This window comes from Bacillus rossius, chromosome 11, assembly GCF_032445375.1.
Source record: "Bacillus rossius redtenbacheri isolate Brsri chromosome 11, Brsri_v3, whole genome shotgun sequence".
Classification (NCBI taxonomy): domain Eukaryota; kingdom Metazoa; phylum Arthropoda; class Insecta; order Phasmatodea; family Bacillidae; genus Bacillus; species Bacillus rossius.
In genome coordinates this window covers 44,296,683-44,313,537 of record NC_086338.1, presented here as the reverse complement: position 1 = coordinate 44,313,537, position 16,855 = coordinate 44,296,683, and positions in this window count along the sequence as shown.

The following is a 16,855-nucleotide window of genomic DNA, read 5'->3' as shown; positions in this document are numbered from 1 at the left end:
TCCACCAGCAACATGGAGTCTCTCCCACCTAGGACCCAGCTTAGGCCCGCTATACAATGGCGCCTTCTCCAGTAGGAAATAATCATTGTTATCCCGACCCCCTCCCCCCCCCCCAAAAAAAAAAAACAATGAATTTCTAGAGACCGGAAAAATTCGCGGATTCATTTTACGATATACTAGAATCCAAACAACTGTACCTTTATATTGCTTCTGTGATTGGCTTACAGTTTATCTGAAGGACTTTGAGCCAATGGAAAACCTTCAACCAAAAAAGTATCGAATCGCAAGCGTCCAAGTTGACGGGTGTCACGAGTCAATAGCTAGAGTCCCGGAAATTTCGCGGATTCCTCTGGCCTCAGGATAGAATTCAAAGTTATAGGTGTGCTCGACCCATGTTTACTTTCCCATTGGTTGATTTATTAGCGAGAACATTTTTATCCTTGTTATTAGGCACTACCTGATTCGCTTACTTCTCTCCTAGCTGGTCATCGTTGGCTCACGGTCGTAGAGGGGCGTGTCCAGATAACTGCGGTCCAATCATGAACACAGTGCGACAGTGTGGAGATTTGCATTCTAGCTTGCGACTAAATGAATCCGCGAAATTTCCGTGGCTCTATCAATAGCCAATGAACAGGTGGCATTTTCCCGAGTGTGTAGGGGATGGTGGAGTCTATCCTGGAGGTCATCCAAAGCGCGAATTTTTCCAGTCTCTACGAATTTCACATATCTAAAATTAACCACAGTCATGATTGGTACAAAGTTAAAATATCATTCTTGCACTATCACAAAACTATTTCTTGGCAACACGTTTCCAAAGACACCTTTTGTTACAGTACAAAAAAAATTGGTTGTCTGTAAAGTCGGTTTACGGACGATAGTTTAACGTGACAACGTCAAAACAAATCATTGATGAAATGATTGCATACTTTATGAATAAAATTGAATCATTTTTATTTTAATAATAAAAGAATAAATACTTGAAATTATACTAGTAATCAGATTTTTAAAATGCAAGAATAATTAACCTTTACTGCCGAAATAGTTGTTGTAATAAGAAATGAAAACCACATTAACTTTTCACTTTACTTTATAAACAGTCGAGTGGAAGAGAGATAGATGCGGCGCAAGCGTACAATGAGCGTAACGGGACACAGCGTAACGGAACAATGTGCGTAACGGAACACAGTGTAACGGAACACAGTGTAACGGAACAATGTGCGTAACGGGACACTTTTTCGTGCGTGCAGCCGGCGTTCATCGATTTATTAGACGTTGTCACGTCAAAAAACGTTTTTTGTGTGTAGTGACCCGTTCGCGTTAATGCATGTTAGGTAACCGATCCCCGCATGACCCAACCTTGGGTTTTACCTGGGTAACATTAGCTAGCTCCAAGCTTCAATGGCGGCCGTGACTGGCCATTAAACCCAGGTAGCACAAGACTCACATGACCTTTCTCACGTGGTTAAATCCCAGCATGATAGGGCGCAAGGGGCTGTCCCTAGTTGGCGCCTGCTTGAACACTGTACCAACATCAGAATGTAATTCACCTTCAGAGCTGAAATATGAATTTTTTTTTATAGTGTGACTTGTGAAGAAATTGTGACTTTGCTTTATTAATATAATTATTTTGACTCGTATAACATGTTAGTGTTAACGAAACCACTTATAAACTTTTATGTTTAAATGCCAACATTTATTTTGATTTTTTAGTGTGTGTGAATGCATCTTTTTTTGTTTTCTTGAAGGCACTAATTATTGGTACATTTCGATTTGCTTATTTGTGGTGTTTGTAGCTACTACATCAGGTAAAGCCAATTTGTGGGTATTGTATTAGATGGGCATTTATGTAAATTAATATCGCGATTTTACGAGCTAAATATGGTTATATATTGGGAAACAACTTGGTTGACCTAAAGTTGTTCTAAACTACCAAAGCATAGCACCTTCCGTCTGAAATAAAATCTTATAAAAATTCTTGATTTTTATTTCATGAATACCAAAACACTAAAATACCAATTAGATTATGTTTTATTCAAACGTATAAATGCCGGGGGGGGGGGGGGGGGGGAATGGGTGCGTGTACTATGTACTGAGCCGCACGCCGCCACGTGGAGCCCGCGGCCGGACGAGTTCTCTGCACCGTCCGCAACGTTTCAGCGTCATAAATCGAATTCAAATTCGCGTCGCCCTTATCTAGTTTTAACCTAGAATAGTCAGTGAGGGGAGTTAGTCGTGGCTGAAAAGTTGCCGTGGCTGGCCAATCCCCCTCCTAGCACATGATGCATGCTTCCTCTCCTGCATGGCTTAAACCCTTAATGCTTAGAGCGTAAAGGCTTCGGCTTGAGACGCAATTAGTCTTCCCTACCCAGACCAATCACCCTTGAAATTTTTTTTCCAAACGCGCCCAAAGTAGTTTCACTTAAAAAAAAAAAATGTTTCAGATTCATTAAAAAAAAACACATTATAAAGTTGTGTTCGAAACGGACGAAAAAAAAAAAAAAAAGACAGCGCTAACGTCAGAAATCGTGCATTGGAAAGTACTCTGAAAATTAAGGATGAGATTTGTTGAAGGATTCGAACTGCGGTGTGCGCTCTTGTTTTTATCATCCGCCCGTAAAAAAAATCCCATGCCTCGGCGGGTGGGATTTGTCCCTCCGGCGAGGGAGACAACGTGGGAACTACTGCAGAGTGTACCGGTGAAGGGGGGGGGGGGGGAGGTTGCCATTCCGAGAATCCTTCCCCGTGTTCTGCGCCGCCCGCTTTGTGGGACTGTTCGGTCTCGACGCTCGAGGATCGATACAGTGTCCCCGCCGCCTGTCGGGGGCCGGGCGGTGATGGATGGCGACAGTCGGGCCTAACTGGGCCTCTGATCGCCCGCAGCACGTCTCTGGGGCGACCCCCCCCCCCCCCACCCACAAACCCTCGCCCCATGGAGCAGGCCTGCCGCAGACTCTCTGCACCCTCTTAAGGCCCTTGTCTACCCCTCCCACACACACACACACATGCGGTGTGCACAGATATCCGAGTGGCGCCTGTTTACGGAAAAAGCATTCGAGGAGGATTAATCCTCGCCGTCTTGAGATTCCAAATATTTTGATACCGCTTGCAACAAAGCTTCCGGCTAGATTTTTGACGTGACAACGTCTAATAAATCGATGAACGCCGGCTGCACGCACGAAAAAGTGTCCCGTTACGCTGTGTCCTGTTACGCTAATTGTACGCTTGCGCCGCATCTATCTCTCTTCCACTCGATTAGAACAACCATCGATTTGACTTTTTCGAGGCACATTAAACTTGAAACACTCCCATTCGTTTCCTACTTTTCCTATCATCGTCCTATCCTTAACAGAATAACACAGATTAAATAGCAAACATGCATCAAATTTATAGTTAAAATAATCTCTTCGTTAAAGTAATAAACATATTTGAATTAATGAGTGCAAACAAAAGTAAATTTATCAATTAAATTGTAGATTGTATTTCACTCCTTCTTTGTATCCATACAAAATAGTGATAATATAATAAAAATGATTCAATTTTATTCATAAAAGTATGAAATCATTTCATCAATATTTTTTTATGACGTTGTCACGTTAAACCATCGTCCGTAAACCGACTTTACAGACAACCAATTTTTTTTAGTAAGCTCTTAAATAAACGTAATAACAAATTTTTTTTAAAAAAAATCAACGTGGCTTGTAAGACTGAGACTTTAAACAAATTGATGACACCCCACCCATTGATGGGCTTCATGATTCAACAGAGGGAAGGGGGGAAGTACACTTTCTTTCTTCCCCTTCACAACCCACGGGATCTATTTCCCTCTCCTCTGAGATTATTATTGCAATATCCGGCCCGGGAAGGCTCGGAGCCCACGAACTTCCATTAGGGTTTGGAGTTACCAGCTATTAGTTACCAACTTCTACCAACCCGTATATAATTCATAGAGCCACGGAAATTTCGCGGATTCATTTTGTCGCAAGCTTGAATGCAAATCTCTACACTGTCGCACTGTGCTCACGATTGGACCGCAGTTATCTGGACACGCCCCTCTACGACCGTGAGCCAACGATGACCAGCTAGGAGAGAAGTAAGCGAATCAGGTAGTGCCTAATAACAAGGATAAAAAATGTTCTCGCTAAGAAATCAACCAATGGGAAAGTAAACATGGGTCGAGCACACCTATAACTTTGAATTCCATTCTGAGGCCAGAGGAATCCGCGACATTTCCGGGACTCTAATAATTTATATATATACACACGCCATAGCTGGTAACACTTTGTCACGAGACACAGGCGAGAGACAGATTCTTTAACGTTGCAAGGGACATTGAGCTGATGCTCCAACAAACAAACAATTCTAAGGTTTTTAAAATTTTTTTCCTTAAATAAAACAATTTATTTTAACTGTAAATAATCTGTGTGTATATATAACTGAAATGGAAAAAAAAAAATTTAATTTTCTGGCAAAAGAGCACTGAGTGCTGGTGTGTCAATGCAACCTGTATTTGTAAAGAACCATGAAAAGACAAAAAATAAAGAGATTTTGAAATTGAATTGTCTAAAAAAATGATGATTATGCAAACACACAGGGAACAAGCCATAACATAAGCCGATGTCAAAAAGTTGAATGCACAGTAACAGTGCAGAGTATTAATTCCGTGGAAGTAATTAGTTATAAAAAAAAGTGCAGCATGGACGAACACAGCGGGCTAGCAACGAAGAGAGAAGTTGAAACAAGAACAGTAAATAAAGACAGAAACCGACCTTGGACGAGACAGACGAACTCGACGATGATACTAAACAGATATTCTGGACATCGTAACGACAACACAGATAAACACAGAAGACTACCTAAGAGTTTGATCAATGGCATATAGAGTATCCAAGCAATCGCGTATGTCCAAAAAAAATCTAATCAATCTTTTCCTATTGCAAGAAACATTCAAAGAACGTACTTCTGCCTAACTTAGAACCGTAGACAGGATTTTTAAAGATGGTCCATTATAACGAATTATATCATTTTTTGTATGAGTAAGTATTCTTTATAATTGAATTTTAAAAGAAAATTTATTTTTACATTTAAATCTAAGGATGTTGTGGGCTTTTATAACTCCAACATTTACACATAAAAATTTAATAAATGCTTGAGGGTAAAACATTACATTTTACATTTTGGTTTCATTTGTTTTTAATAGTTTGTTGTTTAGTAAATTGTTTGATTTCGTTAAAATAAGCCAGTATATATTAGTACCTATTATTAAATACTTGAAAAACACATGCCAAATATGGATGGAAAACATGCTTACAGAAACATGTGTGCAAACTGACATTAAATAAAGATTACTTATGAACACAATACCTGCCCCTTCTGCGTATGAGGCAGGTCGATATATAATGGGGAGGAAATACATTATCATAGCCCACTAATGACCAGTTGCCCCATTCTGCTCTTCGATTCGCGATCCAATGATATTAGCCCAAGAATGATATAACGATCATGCCTTTAAATGTTGTGTCAATGCTTACTAGGACTATACTCGATCTTCGTTCGCGTAAACTATAGTCCATACATTTCTAATATGCGACCTACAGGCGGCAGCAGTGTCGAAGAAATGTTACGTTCATTTATATTGGTGGGCTGGAACGATTTAAGGTAAGATTATTGGATCGCTTATCAAAGAGCAGAATGGTGCAACAGGCCATATCATTTCCTTATTCGAGTTTCGCTTGTTTTTTAGGACCGTTCTACAACAGCACGCAGACGTAAACGGACCCGCAAAGATTTATTTCGGCAATGCTGAGCTCTTTCGTTTACGTTGCTTCGTGCGACCAATAGGAGCCTAGTACTTGGCTGCGGTGGTATCCATGTTTGATTATGTTCTATACACGTTAAATTTTTTTTTTTTCACGTACAAGAATATTTAGTGTAATATTATTACTTTGCCGTATCTATCTCTCTCTATATATCTATATATTTCTCCATCTCTATATAGATAGAGATATAGAGAGACGAAAACAACAAACCTTCATATTTTTTTTACCTATCTTTTTACCTGTCACAGGTGTGCCATAAACGTATATAGAAAACGCGCGCGTAATCGAAAGCAACGTTGTGGCAAAAAATTTCAAAGCGATAGATTGAATAACCCTGGGAGATTTACATTTGTATTTATTTAGATGTAAATAATTCTGCCCGCGCTGTGATTTCCAAGCACAATATTTTTTTTTTTTTTTTAAATTTAAATTCGTATTTCGAGTCCTTGGAATGAAATCTCATCGGCCGCCAATTGTTACGTCGCCGTAGTTATGTCTCGAGTTCTCTCCAAATTGAAGTCTTATCACCTTCTTCCTTAAAATGGGATTTTGAAGGGAATAAGGGGATATAAAATAAGGTCTCGACAATTAACTTCATTTCCACTTCGATTAACTCTACTAACCATTATAATTATTGTCAACGCCGTCACCCGTTGAGTTATATCTATAAAATATACTTAAGTCAATCTACGTGCCTCGCCATCACACCTGTGAGTCTCTTACCTCCGCTCTCTTGTCGCGCGCTCGCGGCAGACCTCTCGACGAGGCGGGAAGCGGCACCGGGCTACGTCTCGGCACCCCACCCCCACCGGGCGTGGCTGCCCTATTTGTAGGGACCGGAAAAATTCCCGGGTTCAATGACCTCTAGGATGAACTTTATAGTTCTTCGTACACTCGGTCAAATGTCACTCCTCTCATTGGCATGCTTGTCTTGTGGAGGTGTCCCAACGTGAAGCGGGCCTGTGATTCGATGCAGCTTCGGTTGAGTGTTTCCTCACCGACCCAGAGTCGTCCAGGTTGAGTTGTGAGCCCGATAGCTAGGGATAGGAAAAATTCGCGGGTTCAATGGCCTGCCGGATGAACTCCATAGTTCTACGTACACTCGGTCAAATGTCGCCCTCTCATTGGCTGCTGTCTTGTGAGACGTCCCAACGTAGCAGCCTGTGATTCGATAAAGCTTTGGTTGGGTGTTTCTCACTGGCCCAGAGTCATCCAGGTGAGTTGTGAGCCAATAGCAGAGGCAGCACTGAGGTGTAACTATTTGTATTTTAGCCTGTCGCGAAATGAACCCGCGAATTTTTCCTATCCATACCGATAGCAGAGGCAGCACTGAGGTATGTAACTATTTGAATTTCATAGGCTGTCGTGAAATGAATCCGCGCAGTTTTTTTTTCGGTCTCTAGCTATTTGAGACCTTGGGTCCCGCGGCATCGTCGACAGTCCTTGTTCTTTCACCCCCCTCTCGACCCCGTTCGCTTCACGCCGCGGTGGCCAGCCTCGTTCCGGAGCGCTGTCCCAGTAGTTCGCGCTGACTCTCGAGCTAGCAGCGGTGTACGCGACGGTCGAAAACGTCTCCCGTCGTTCCCCGTGGGGCCGTTACAGAACCCTGGGGGGTCTCCCACGAGTATATACTCACGGGGCTTGTCCACTTCGGCGTCCGCTTCTTGCGCCGGCTTCCTGGCGGGGCCGCAGAGTCCTTGGAGCAGCAGCAGCAGCAGCAGCAGCAGCAGCAGCAGCGGCAGCTGCGGCGTGGCTGCCGCGGGCCGCATGGCGCCCTCAGTGAGGCTGCACGAGTGCACTCTCGCCCGCCGCGCACTCGCACTCGCACTCGCCCCGCATGGCGCCCTCTGGTGTCCCGTCGCCTGCACCCGGGTTCCGCGTCACGCGACCCGAGTGTACCCCCGCCTTCCCCCTCGCTCCCTGCGGCGTGGCCGGTACGGCAAACCTTATTTCCACAGACGAGAGAGCCAAAACCCGAAGTTCCCCGAAGTTCATGCTCGCTTTTTTTTCCCCCCCGTATCTTAAATGTAGCTATCCTAACCAAATCAACCGTCCACAATGTTTTAAAGTATTTATAATGTAGATAACCTAACCTAATTGACAATTAGTATCCTTTTATCAACACCGCCATATTTATTTACAATGAACAAAAAAAGAAACCCCGAAGATGCACGATCGGTCGTTTGGCTCTCTCGTCTGTGAAAAGAAGGCTTGCCTGGCCGGTACAGGACACTACGTCGTAGTTTCCGTACCATTACGTACTTAAAACGGGGTTTTTTTTTTTTTTTTTAATTTTTAGCCGTCACACCAAACTATTAGATGCCGTGACTAATTTTTTTTTTTTTTTTTTAACAACGCAATCATAAATAATTGTAATATTAAAGTTTTTTTTGGTTATGTTCAGGTCTTGTGTACGGAAATTTGACACAAAGATGGTGGACCCACGTGTAACAACATAAACCCGTATCGTGTACAAACCCAAACGGATTTGTGTGTCAAATAAAAACTTAAGTTTAGTAAAATTACACCGAAACATGTACTATTCTGTTAGTTAAAAAAGTCATAGTTTTAAAATACCTAAAAAAAAATTTGCATTACAATAATGTTAATGCATAGCGGTATAGACCCACTTTCTAACCTAATAGAACGTGGTTCGAATCTCGTTGCTTTTTTTTTACTTTTCAAAAGAATTTTTTTAAATATTATATAATAATGATGAATAAAATCAGTGAGGTTAAAGTTTGTTTGTATGCAGTATTTACAGAATTCTACGTTAATTTTTTGTTTGCGAGATTCGTGTTATAAGTGAATGTGCAACATGAGAACACAGGAATTTGATCGTTATTTGGGTTGTATGTTACATATCACAGCTCAAAATTTTTTTTGTTAGGTATATGTAACACACACATCCTGTGTATTTCATCCTAATGGAATGATCGTTTGTAGGCTACATTGATACCGTTGTATATGTTGTTTGATGTTTTAATTTATTTTTTGAGGAGCGGGAGGATTTGAGGGGCGACAACAATAGGAGGAACAAAAAAAAAGTTGAGAGGCTGGAGGAAAAAAATGATTATTTTTTTTAAATGTCTTTGAAAAACCTTAGTTTTAGAATGATGTGCTGTTTTAAAACTGATTCTAAATAGGCTTGAATTTATAAAATGTTAATATGATGGGGGGGGGGGGAGGGGGGGAACTGAAAAAGAAAGGGAGCTACTAAAGATTATCTGCTCAAAGCGCTAGCTACCAGAAATCGTTGACTTGGGTGAGGGGGGTTGAGGGTGGGTGGAATTGATATAATTTGCGACATGCGTACCTGCTTCAACGATAAGCCGACATTGTACTTCCGGACGGAATATATATGTATTATTATTTTTTTTACTGACTGCTACTGCTAACGATTACATTGAGCTCTCAGTGCAAGTAACGTAGAATGGCGCTGCTTAACAACGCTTCGGAACGTAAATTGATCACAAGAATCTGGACTGTTATTTCCCCGCGAAATTATTCTCGTAGATATAATGATAAATTTCCTTGGAATTAAGTAACAAACGTTCACACGCTGTTCACTACAAGTAGCTGTTTTACGTCTGCACTACGAGAATCTGCGCTGGTATGTCCGCAACGTGGATACGACATGCCTGCTTGTTACTTACTACCAACTACACGGGCACGGCATGTCTGCTGTTACGTGCTACATGGGCGCGACAAGCCTGCTCGATGTGTCACTAGCCGCAGCTGTACGGAGCTCGCGGGACAAGCTACGCGACTGAGGCACCTCCGAGGCGAGCGCTGCTGCGCAAGAACCGAACCGCTCAGAACGGGCGCCGAGCACGGACTGAAGCGCGGTTGGCTGGCCCCCGCGCGCCGCGGAGGGGGAGGGGGGGATAGGTGCGCAGAACCGCCACGCGCAGCCTGCCCGATCCGCGCCAGCTGCCCCACACAATGTCCTTATCGCCGTCCTCCCCCCCTCTCCCCTAATAACCCTTACCGCTCACTGACTCTTCCACCAATCAGAGCGCGGGCCCTGCCCTGTTCTCTCGCCGGTCCGCAACGAGCGCCACCTTGCACACGGGATGTCAGCAGTGACTCAATCTTCTCTATAGATCATGCACAGATTACAGTACAGAGTATATGGTGACCACTGTTGCCAGATTGACACTCATTGGCTTTTTTTTTTTTAGCATTAAACATCTTATTTTTTATACCATCGTTAATTAGTATAAATTTTTAATATTTTATATACTTCCTTGGCGCCTTGTCATCAAACCCTTAGTCCCTAAGGAGGATTCTGCGGTTCCCGGAGGCCGCCGCGTGGAGTGGCGTAACCGGTACGCCATTGTTCTGGAGTGAGAGATCACTCCAGAAGGGGGAGCTGACAAACGTGAAGTAAAGAGGACTAGTGACCCTTTTGGTGAGCGACAAGCGACGGGGTTCGTGTGCGTATAATCCGACAAAGTATGCTATTTTATATTTTATTATTTCCTGATAAATTATCCTCGGTTAAGTTCTATAATTCCTTAAGATCAAATTTCCGGTATAATAACGTCATTATACGTGGTAGTTAATAATATTTTTAATTTTTGGTAATACAAAATCGTGCATTTCAATAGGTATTGACCACCGAATGTTACAAGATAATAACAATTTAGTTTTGTTTTATTTATAATTAAGGTAAATATTTTTAAATATAACACTAGGCAATAATAAATTAAAATTAAAAGCAACTTCGTGAGGGGGGGGGAGATTACCCGTCTGGCCCAGCCCTGGAGCCATCCCAGGGTGTCTGTTTGCGAAAACAATTTAAGGATTCACCGAGGGTAGATGTGTATTTCTGTTTCCGTATTTAATTTTCAAACATTTTTTTACGTGGGTGAAAATTGCTAAAACGCATTTTTTAAGAAAGATTTCTAGGCATAAAACATTAAAAAAAGAGTATTTCCTTGAATAATTCATGCAATGGGGATTTTTTTATTTAATACAGTTTTTTTGGAAATACATAATTGCAGTTTTGCACTGTTTGTGATAGGAAAAAATCATGAATCCAAAATTTAAAAAAAAATAAACAAACTCTCAGAAAGCAAGCCTAAATCAGTTAATGTCGAACAGATAGACTCAATGATATTATGGAAAACACAACGACGGCAGCACAGACGATCACATTCAAGCTAAAATATCAGACGGCACAATAATTCCGTGGAAGGAATTTAGTCATGAAAATTTTAATAACAGCACAGACGAACACAGAGGGCTAACAACGGCGAGAGAGTTTCAACAATAACATTAAATGCAGACGGTCAACATGACATAAACAATGCGGCGAATATGAGAACACAACGATGCAGATAAACATATATTATGGACAACACCGTTGAACGCGGTAAGTTTCCCGTGACGAAACAGTGGCGAAGTTTCGGGAACTAGCATCTGTTCCCATATAATCAGGCACAACCAGACTGATCTGGTACAGATTTTTGAAAGCACTCGAGGGACTGGAATTACGCGTTCGTCTACATTTCTCCGTCACGTGTATTGGCGCGGTTACCGCTGAGACACCCCCCCCCCCCCCCAGCAGCCCATCAGGATTTTTCTGACAGTGGTGTTTTTGAAAGGTTGTCTGAATTGTTGCCCCATGGAAGGGCAGCCCTTCAGGATTTTTCTGACAGTGGTTAGGTTAGTTTAGGTTAGGTTAGGTTAGGTTAGGTTAGTTTAGGTTAGTTTAGGTTAGGTTAGGTTAGGTCACTTTACAAACTAACCACTGTCAGAAAAATCCTGAAGGGCTGCCCATCCAAGGGGCAACAATTCAGACAACCTTTCAAAAACACTACTGTCAGAAAAAATCCTGAAGGGCTGCTCATCCAGTTGGCAACAATTCAGACAACTTTTCAAAAACACTACTATCAGAAAAATCCTGAAGGGCTGCCCATCCAAGGGGCAACAATTCAGACAACCTTTCAAAAACACTACTGTCAGAAAAAATCCTGAAGGGCTGCCCATCCAGTTGGCAACAATTCAGACAACTTTTCAAAAACACTACTATCAGAAAAATCCTGAAGGGCTGCCCATCCAAGGGGCAACAATTCAGACAACCTTTCAAAAACACCACTGTCAGAAAAATCCTGAAGCGCTGCCCTTCCAAGGGTCAACAATTCAGACAACCTTTCAAAAACACTACTGTCGGAAAAATCCTGAAGGGCTGCCCTTCCAAGGGGCAGCATTTCAGTCGCCCCGCCAGTTCAGCGCCTCGCTCTTGGAGCAGACGCCGCACACACCGCGCAGAAGCACTCGCGAACACAAGTGCGCGCCCCTGACCAGGCTGTCTGCTTCGGCTCTCAGCAGAGAGCAGTGGCAGCCGCTGTGGTCTGCTTGGCCGTCGAGGAACCGAGGAGAGTGGTCAGCAGCTACGAGGCGATAAATCCGACGGCGAGCAAGCACAACAACAACTCTCAATTACGCGGGCCGTGTTTGGGCCAGGACAACCCCCCTCCCCCCCTCCTTTTCCCAACCAACTTCCTCCTTCCATTTTTTCCCCCTCCCCCCATAGGCACGACGCGACCTAGGGAGTGCAGACTGTGGTCGGTCCGTTTAACCCGTCGGTTCCCAGAATCACCCGAACAGTGGCCATCCCGAGTGAAACCAAGGGCCCGGGAGGCAAATAATTTGTGCAACTAGAGACCCGGTGAAATTCAACGGGTTCATTTGTTTATCAGGATGAAATTCCGCAGTCCTTCTGTATACTTTTAACCCTCGCGCGCTTACCCCATTGGCAGATCCTGAGTGGAACGATGTGATTTGGTCTCTCCTTTTTCTGCTGGCTGGTGGCAGACTTGTCGTAAAAGGGGATTGGCGGAACAATTGTGAACCTTCTTAGTCTCGTTCAGAAATTTGGTTAAAAGCACCATTGTCGTTTCCTTGAATTAATTCTACGTTAAATTTCGTGTCCGATTATTGTATGTTAAGTGTATTTGCAACATGAGAATACATGAATTTGCTCGTAACCAATGTTAGATATTACATATCCCTGGCGAGTTCTGAAAGACTAACTCACTTTTTTTTTTTAATTCTTCATAGTTACGTGATTACTTCCCAAATATACTGCCACAAGTAAGCACGTGTTAATGACAAACCAAACTGCAGTAAACTTGTGGAATAACGTCGTTTCAGTGTTAAGAAGACTGCAAGTATCCGCTCTACCACTCTGGCTCCGGGGTAGAGCGTCTGCCTTGTGACTTGTAGGACCCGGGTTTGCGCCCCGGCTCCTCCAAGGCGGATTGTCTCAGACAGATGGTGGCATTTGTCTGATAGGAATACAATCCCTTCAACATTTCTGGCTTCCAAAGAGGCGGTGTATACAATATTATCCCAGCACGACTAGGCGTATAGGCTTCAGCCTGAGACACACCTAGGGCCCGCCCTAACCCGGACCCCTCCAAAATACACTTAGTTTTGAGGTTGGGAAAAAAAAAATATTCAGATCATTTCAAGCCATTTTTCAACACAATGCGTTGCCAGTTTCTGCTAGGTGATTTCTTCTACATCAATTTTTATTTTTTACATGTTAGATTTTAATAAATTTACTTAGTGCATTGTGCACTTTAAGAAAAGCGGTAGAAAGAATATTCTGCAAAAACAAAACTTTACGAAAGTGTTGGCCCCATGGGCAAAAACGCCTAGTGAGACACCACAGCATTACGTCTACTGTTAGTTTTGCCCCCTCCCTGTTTTAGTGGAAAAAAAATTCCCCAGTTCGCCGTTTAAGTATGGAATAAATTGGTCCTGAATGAATTTTAGATTCTTTTTACCTACTTCTCAGCTTAGTTACTACACGTAAATAGAAATGGAATGAAGCTTAACCTTATTGTTCTTCCAATCTAAGTATTTTCATGCGTTATTTTAAATTAATGCAGATTTGTGATATATTTTTCCCACACAACGGTGAACGGGTTATTTTTCCCTAACTATAAACTTTCAATGCTGTTTTTATTTTAGGTATCCTGATTTCATTTCCTACCTTAATTTGTAATTTTAATTTCTAATTATTTCATAAGACATTAAATGTAAGTATGTTATTTCTGAAGTTATTAACATCAAGAACTTTACTCTAGCTATATTCATCAAAACTCTCAGGTCAGTAACATTGGATGAAAATAAATTGCAAAATTTCTGATTTCATTCTTGTTCTGTAAGTAATAAAAATAAAGCGAAATTTAAATAAAAGCAAGAAGTGGAGTGATATATATATTTTTTAAACGACAGAGTATTTTACTGTTTGTTTCTTGTACACTTGAATAGCTGCTCGGCTGGAGTTAATTAGCTCTTCAGCTTATTAAATTTAATTGGAGTCCCCTCGAGCAGAAATTGTGCTAATTGAAGTGAGCCTCCAGCGAAGAGATGCAACAGGCCATCCGCTGAGGGAAATATTCGCTGTCAAGACTCACGCCGTCAAAATGACAGACGTAGACAAATGCTTCACCGTCGTTAGAACTGGGTTCAAAAAGAAACTCAGGGTAGGTGGTATCAGATACACCACCGCAGTAATTTCCGTGAAACATCTTCATGCGCGTCTCAATGAAATGCATGGTAGACGGGTGTACAGGTGAGTGGTGAAATGAATGAAACCAAATGACATACACTTATTGACCTCCTCTCTTCTCTTTTTAGCCGCTTCTGACCTATAATGGTAGTACGTATAGGTGACGCCATAGCTGAAGTAATATGAAAATTTCAATAAAATTAAAGTTAAATCCACTATTACTATTGGTCACTTATTATTAATTATATTTATATTTTACCACGAATTGAAACTAACGCGAAAACTTTCGTATTAATCTGTGCACGCACTGACGAGTTATGAGTAGAGACCCGGAAATTTCGCGGATTCATTTAGTCGCAAGCTAGAATGCAAACCTTCACACTCTCGCACTGTGTTCATGATTGGCTCGCAGTTGTTTGGACACGCCCGTCTACGACCGTGAGCCAACGATGCCCAGCTAGGAGAGAAGTAAGCGAATCAGGTAGTGCCAAATAACAAGGATAAAAATGTTCTCGCTAAGAAATCAACCAATGGGAAAGTAAACATGGGTCGAGCACACCTATACCTTTGAATTCTATCCTGAGGCCGGGTCTCTAGTTATGAGTAAACGAAAGCCTCGTAAGCGACAATTTCTAGCCGAAACTACGGCTCTGGCGCCATCTAGCTGCACGTGTCAGAGGCCGTGGGTAATGGCTACTTTGCTCTACTCGGCGATATACAAACGAATAGCTCTTTGGCACGTAGTCACAGAGCTACAGTCATCGCCGAGGTGACATTTTTTCGTTGCATGCTGTTTCAGCAAGTGACTTCCTACTTGAACTGAACGACGTTTCACGTCAAAAAAAATGTATACGCGTTTGTGTTGTTTGTGTGTGGAAAGCGTGGTTGGAATTCAGCGCCAGTACTTCTGTACAAGCTACAAAAGTCACTAAGGCAGATACATAAAAAGCTGTAGCAACGGAGCAAACTGTGACCTTACGTGGGTGAGATCACGAACTACTCAAATATTCTGTTTACTCAGGTGTAATTCCTGCTTTAAAAAATTAATTATTTCTATAATTTAAAAAAGCCCCAAGCAATTATCGCTTTAAATTAAAATTTTACAAGGGTAAGTTAAATTAATTTAAATGTAGAAAAAAACTGTGATCAGAAATTACTGTTCAGATGTCACGACAATCATTTGGTAGCTAATATAGTTATTTGATAACATCACCAACATGTTGGGTATCGCGAAATTTCATTGGCTAGAACTATCAGTAAGATTTCAGTTGTGAACCTATTTCGTACAGGTGGTGTGCACAGTTGTGGGCATGGCCAGCTATGCACTCATTGATTAGGCTACACATTTATTTTAAACCTAGCTTTAGTGTGGTAAAAGCGAAAAACATGTGTCGTCTTGATGAATATCATAAACAAGTCATATATAGGGTAATGCTGTGTGCTGCAAAAACGGTAAACATTCAGAGCAACCATAGAATGGGTTCATGGGTTGATTTTCTGTCTTCTTTTCAACACGAATAAAAGAATCAAGGGTACCAACCGAACAGGTCAAGAGCTAAGAAAAAAAAAGAAGAAGAATAAAGGCGGAAGCCTCGCCTTGATATCGATTGTGCCGAGTACAATACAGACCAGTAAAGAATGTACAAAAAGAGTTCATATGCAACTCAGACCTTCCGAAGGGGATATAAGGGGAAATAATTTTAGAGTATATATTGTAATCATTGAGCATGTTTACAAGATATCTTTTATTACTATTTAAAATATGTATATTTAAAGTTTAAATCATGACAATTGTAAACTTACATTTTAATATTGGTGCATTGGTATAGTGAGCAACCCAGTCCTTAGTAATATCATTTCATCAAGATATTACATTTGTGCTAATCTAGTTTGATTTTACGTGTACGTGAGTGAGCCATACCTGCATCAAACACACATTCTTCTACTTAATTGCACCTTCCCAAAGCTTGCCCAGGTAGAAATTCTTGTGCCAGCTGAATTGAATAATATAGTTTTTTTCTCTCGGTGACGAGAAAGAGTTGAGTTCATAAGTTTCATCGGGCCAAGACGTCTCCACGTGTGTGGAGCAGTTCCGGATCCCTACGGGACACTCGAGCTGGTTACTAAAAGCCAAGCGACAGCCAAGACATTTGCTGTTTTATCCAAAAGAGTTTCTTCATCAGGACGTCTGATTTAATTAACGCCAGACAGACACAGCTGTGTCTACGATCCGAGTATTCTCCTGCCGCGTCGGACGACGACGAATTATGGTGCGTGAAGAATTCAGCTGCGTCGGCGAAGTGGTCTCTCCCAGTCACGCTGTCCTCTGCAGACACCACCTGGTGAGCTCTTCCCGCGCACAGGAGCTCACAGCCTCCCGGAGGATTGCAGACACAAAGTTCCCGTGTTCGTGATCTTCGAACGTCGTCGTAGCATTCCATCCAGCTGTGGCTTTGCTATCCTGAACGTCATACGAACGCCCCAGACGTCCCGAAGACTTACGATC